The sequence below is a fragment of the Sapajus apella genome, unplaced genomic scaffold (assembly GCF_009761245.1).
Source record: "Sapajus apella isolate SASKATOON/1434 unplaced genomic scaffold, GSC_monkey_1.0 scaffold91, whole genome shotgun sequence".
Taxonomy (NCBI): Eukaryota; Metazoa; Chordata; class Mammalia; order Primates; family Cebidae; genus Sapajus; species Sapajus apella.
In genome coordinates, this window is record NW_022437031.1 from 8,138,702 (window position 1) to 8,144,701 (window position 6,000).

The window sequence follows — 6,000 nt, forward strand, 5'->3', positions numbered from 1 at the left end:
ACAATTGGCTGCAAGTACAAGCTGAGTTCAGCACATCAGTAGAGGTGCCTGAGGGACATTCAAGAGATGTTTAGAAGACCACTGGAAACACAGCTAGCAAGTTTGGGGCTGCTCTGCCTTTGCCCTCATCCTTGCCCTGCCCCAGCTGTTCCTGATGAGCCTGCCCATGCACCTATACCCTTAGGATATGCTCCGCTCAGCCTTGCCTTAGAGTCCAGCAGGTCGGGACAATGAATCTGCCCCCTGCATACCAGCTGGATTGGTAATTTAATCTTTTTCGCAATTAAATGCAAGCGTGTCTTGCTAGACTCTCCCAGGACACCGTTTAGCTTAGTTCTCACCTGAATATTCTGGCAATATCTCCCAAACTTTAGTTATTCAAGTATCGCACTCACAATTTTTGCTCTATTTGCGTGATTACTTGTACTATTATTTACTTAACATTTTTCTTTAAATTGCCTTTAAATCAACTCCTTCCCTGTTTTCGTAATTTTGCTTCTTCTGAAGCAACAATAATCAAACTCACCCTAAAAAAAAATCCAGGAGGAATATGTCACACTAGAGACCAACATTTTTTTCTCTCAAGAAATCCAACACAATCATCTTGAGACAGATTTCTGTTTCTTGAGTTGAACCCCTGATGCAGTTAAAGGCCATATTGTTGAAATATCTGTAAATTCAAATCCCACTTGGTGTCATTAGATTCCCATGAGGCTGGAGATCAATTAAGAAAAAAGAGCAGATCCACATTTCCTGTAGTAACTCACTATAGGAAACGCGTATTGATTGAAATAGTGAAGGAGCTGGTAGAAGAACATGGACTGTGTAAACATTTTTTTCTCTCTTTCTCAAAATTTTTTTTTTTTTGAGACAGAGTCTCCCCCTGTTGCCCAGGCTGGAGTGCAGTGGTGCCATCTCGGCTCACTGTAACCTCCGACTCCTGGGTTCAAGCAATTCTGCCTGCCTCAGTCTCCTGAATAGCTGGGATTACAGGTGCCTGCCACCACGCCCGGCTAATTTTTGTATGAATTTTATATTAATGAATTCACCTAAAGATTTTGAGACGAGCAAGGTGGCTCACACCTGTAATCCCAGCACCCTGGGAGGCTGAGGCCGGCGGATCACAAGGTCAAGAGATCAAGACCATCCTGGCCAATATTGTGAAACCCTGTCTCTACTAACAATACAAAAATTAGCTGTGTGTACTGGCGCACTCCTGTAGTCCCAGCTATTCAGGAGATTGAGGCAGGAGAATTGCTTGAACCCAGCAGGCAGAGGTTGTAGTGAGCTGAGATCACGCCACTGCACTACAGCCTGGGTAACAGAGTGAGACTCCGTCTCAAAAAAAAAAAAAAAAAAGAACAAGCTCGAGGTGGCTCACGCCTGTAATCTCAGCACTTTGGGAGGCCAAGGCCGGCGGATCACCAAGTCAGGAGATCGAGACCATCCTGGCCAACATGGTGAAACCCCGTCTCTAATAAAAATACAAAAATCAGCTGGGCATGGTGGCATGTGCCTGTAGGCCTAGCTACTCAGGAGGCTAAGGCAGGAGAATCGCTTGAACCCAGGAGGTGGAGGTTGCAGTGAGCCGATATCACGCCACTGCACTCCATCCTGGAGACAGAACTAGACTCCGTCTCAAAAAAAAAAAAAAATAGCCATAGGTGGTGGCGGGTGCCTGTAACCCCAGCTACTTGGGAGGCTGAGGCAGGGAGAATTGCTTGAACCCAGGAGGCAGAGGTTGCAGTGAGCAGAGATTGCACCACTGCATTCTGGCCTGGGCAACAGAGTGAGACTCCATCTCAAAAAAAAAAGGGCAGCAAGAATGGTACGTGGCCACATAGGCCTTTTTCAGTTTGCTTTGCTGGAATTTTTTTATTTATTATTATTATTTTTTTAGTGACGGAGTTTCACTCTTGTCGTCCTGGCTGGAGTGCAATGGCAAGATCTCACCTCACGGCAACCTCCACATCCTGGGTTCAAGTGATTCTCCTGCCTCAACCTCCCGAGTACCTGGGATTACAAGTGCCTGCCACCACACCCAGCTAATTTTTGTATTATTAGTAGAGGCAGGGTTTCACCACATTGGCCAGGATTGTCTCAAGCTCCTGACCTGAGGTGATTCACCTGCCTCGGCCTCCCAAAGCACTGGAATTACAGGTGTGAGCCACCATGCCCATCCGCTTTGCTGGAACTTTTAATAAGGAGTCTCATATTAGTTTGTTTTCTTTTGTTTTGTTTTGAGATGGAGATTTGCTCTTGTTGCCCAGGCTGGAGTGCAGTGTCGTGATCTAGGCTCACCACAACCTCCCCTCCCCGGGATCGAGCTATTCTCCTGCCTCCGCCTCCCATGTAGCTGGGATTACAGGCATGTGCCACCAAGCCTGGCTAAGTTTGTATTTTTAGTAGAAACAGGGTTTCACCACATTGGTCAGGCTGGTCTCGAACTTCTGACCTCAAGTGATCCACCCACCTTGGCCTCCCAAAGTGCTGGGTTACAGGCGTGAGCCACAGTGCCTGGCCTTGTTTTTTTTTTTTTTTCCTTTTTTCTTTTTTTTCCTTTTTTTTTTTTTTTTTTTTTGAGACAGAGTCTCTCTCTGTGGCCAGGCTGAAGTGCTGGAGTGCAGTGGTGCGATCTTGGCTCACTGCAATCTCCATCTCATGGGTTCAAGCAATTCTCTTGCCTCAGCCTCCTGAGTAGCTGGGACTACAGGCACGCGCCACTATGCTCAGCTAATTTTTGTATTTTTGGTAGAGATAGGGTTTCACCATGTCAGCCAGGATAGTCTTGATCTCCTGACCTCGTGATCCACCCACCTTGGCCTCCCAAAGTGCTGGTATTACAGGCGTGAGCCACTGCACCCGGCCTGTTTTCTTTTTTTTGAGATGGGGTGTCGTTCTGTCGCCCTCGCTATAGTGTAGTGGTACGATCTCAGCTTACTGCAGCCTCGACCTCCCAGACTCAGGTGATCCTCCCACCTCAGCCTCCCTAGTAGCTGGGACTACAAGTGCTTGCCGTCACGCTACCTAATTTTTTATATTTTTAGTAGAGATGGAGTTTTGTCATGTTGCCCAGGCTGGTCTCAAACTTCTTTGCTCAAGCAATCCTCTTACCTTGGCCTCCCACCGTGGTGAGATCATAAGCATAAGCCATGGTGCCTGGCCTGGAATCTCATATTAGATTTTTAAAAGCCTTCTGGGGACCGGGCGTGGTGGCTCACGCCTGTAATCCAAGCACTTTGGAGGCCAAGGCGGGCGGATCACCTGAGGTCGGGAGTTCAAGACCAGCCTGACCAACATGGTGAAACCCCGTCTTAAAAAAAAAAAAAAAAAAAAATTAAAAAGCCTTCTGGAGGCTAGGAAGCCAAGCCAACAACTTGCAACCAGATTTCACCTGCAGTATCTATAAATTTGAGTGCATTTCTCTCTTCTCAAGGTCCCATAAATATCCTAAGGTTTCTGCCAGGAAGTGACCTTGTGATTTACCTGGGGAAGTGATCAGCTCCCCTCGGCCTCCCAAAGTGCTGGGATTACAGGCATGAGCCACTATTCCTGGCCAATAACACTGAATCTAAATGAGACCAGGCTTGTTTTGTAAACAAGAATAAGGCTGGGATCCCTGGAAGCCAGGTACTAAGCCAGTTAACTCATGAGGGCTTTGTAAGCATTTGGTCCATAAAGTCAACCTTAGCTCCTTAAAACTGTTTGGTCATATCTAATTCTCTGTCTAAAAAAAAAAAAAAAAAAAAAAAAAGAAAAGAAAAAGAAAGAAAAAAATTAAATAAAAAAAAGGAAAAGAAAGAACAGGATGTGATCATCCCCAAGGTGTCACAGTGTAGTAAGAGACATCCAGCAGCACAAGGAGGGAATGTAATTTCTATCAGACGAAGGGGTTGGGAATCTGAGAAGTCTTCACAGGAGATGACATTAGAGCTGGGATTTGAAAGATGAGTAGAAGTTATCTCAGTGAAGAGTGGGGAGGGCATTCCAGGTAGAGGGACGCATGAGTAAAGGCATTCAGATGTAAATGTCCACACCATGCTTGGGGATGACTAATAGGTCAGTGCAGCTAAACTGCAGGATGCTGGGGGCTAGACTGTGAAGGGACTCCTTTAGCCATGGTCAGGAGTTGCGACTTTATTTTGTAAAGTAGATAATGGGAGTCTTCAGAGATTTTTTTAAGCCGGATTGGTCACATGTCCAGAATTGGAAGGGTAAAACTGCAAGTGGGGAGACCCTTTGAGACACTTTCATAATTGTCTGAGAGGGAGGGGATGAGGACCTGTTCTAAGCCAGTGACAAGGTGCTGGGGGAGAGTGAAGTAGAAGTAGAAATAGAGAAGTAAGGGAGGTGATCTGATTTACGAAATAAAGATAGTGACTTGATTTTAGATTGATCATAGTGAAACCATTAAGCTCTCAGGCTGTGGAATCAGGAAGAATCTTGACTACACAACATCCCAGTTATGTGACCTTAGACATTATTTAACATCTCTGGGCCAGGGCTATGGCTCATGCCTATAATCCCAGCATTCTGGGAGGCTAAGGCAGGTGGATCACTTGAGCCCAGAAGATCAAGACCAGCCACAGGCAACATGGCAAAACCCTGTCTCTACAAACAATACAAAAATTAGCCATGCATGGTGGCCCGGACCTGTAGTCCCAGCTACTCAGAAAGCTAAAATGAGTAGATCACTTGAGTCCAGGAGGCAGAGGTTGCAGTGAGCCAAGCTCACGCCACTGCACTCTAGCCTGGGCAACAGAGCAAGACTCTGTTTCGAAAAAAGAAAAAATCTCTGATCCTCAGTTACCTCATCAACAAAGTGGGGATAATAAAATACCTGCCTTGTAGGATTATTACAGGATGTAAAGGAGATAACATGTGATATGCTTATTACAGGACCCAAAACAAAGTTAAGCCCTGTTAGCTATTATCATTAGTATTATTAATTTTACTGCAAGCTAAATTTCAGTGACTGATGGAAATGTCCAATAGACAGTTGGAAATGCGATTGAGGTGCAAAAGGAAGATATGAACCAGAGATTTCTGACCCACCTTGTAGAGATAACCGTTGCTATGGGAGAGTGGCTACGCCTCTGTGGAGGGCAGAGAATGGAATTTTTTTTTTTTTTTTTGAGACGGAGTTTCGCTCTTGTTGCCCAGGCTGGAGTGTAATGGTTCGATATCGGCTCACCGCAACCCCTGCCTCCTGGGTTCAGGCGATTCTCCTGCCTCAGCCTCCCGAGTAGCTGTGATTACAGGCATGCGCCACGCCTGAGTAATTTTGTATTTTTTGTAGAGACGGGGTTTCTCCATGTTGGTCAGGATGGTCTGGAACTCCTGACCTCAGGTCATCCGCCCACCTCGGCCTCCCAGAGTGCTGGGATTACAGGCATGAGTCACTGCGCCTGGCCAGAGAACAGAATTTTACAGAATGTTCACATTTAGAGATGGTAGGAGAAAGGTTATAGACAATTAGTGGCTTGCGAGGAAGGGGTCCTTACCTTGGAAAGGATCTTTAAATTGCTAATCAGTGGCTTCATTTAAGTCCTCAGTCTCTGACACCTCTGCAACATTGGATGCGCATGACCTCTTAAAGCCTCCTTTCAAAATCTCTCTTCAGTTTCCATGGTGTTCTGTACACTTCGATCTTCTGTGATTATGCATAGATGTCACAGCTGAGAGCCTTATAGAGCTTACTTACTCCAGCCCCCTCATTTTACAAATGAGGAGACTAAAGAGCCAGAAAATGGGAGTAGCTTGTTGAAGGCTCACAGTCAGTTGCTCCTTCCTTGTCTTCCCCCCACCAGCTTTTCTCACTTCCCATGGTTCTTCGCTCTTTGCTCTCATATACTCATTTCCTCTTTCGATAAACTCATCTGTCTGCACAGCTTCTAGTGTTGCTTTCAGGCTTTTGGTTGCCAAATCGAAATCTCACCCACCCTTGCCTCTCTTCAGAGCTGCCGTCCCACCCTTCGTACAGTCAGCTAGATGTTCCGC

The 6,000-nt window shown here is 46.0% G+C and overlaps 1 long non-coding RNA gene across 1 annotated transcript in view; it reads right to left on the reverse strand.

Annotated features, from left to right (window-relative positions):
* LOC116535087 overlaps positions 1 to 5,797 on the reverse strand; it is a 34,195-nt gene extending 28,398 nt beyond the window's left edge. Inside the window, exon 1 of the long non-coding RNA XR_004262036.1 lies at positions 5,505 to 5,797. This is a non-coding gene — a long non-coding RNA (uncharacterized LOC116535087). The remainder of the gene's footprint in view (positions 1 to 5,504) is intronic.
* Positions 5,798 to 6,000: the final 203 nt, after the last annotated feature.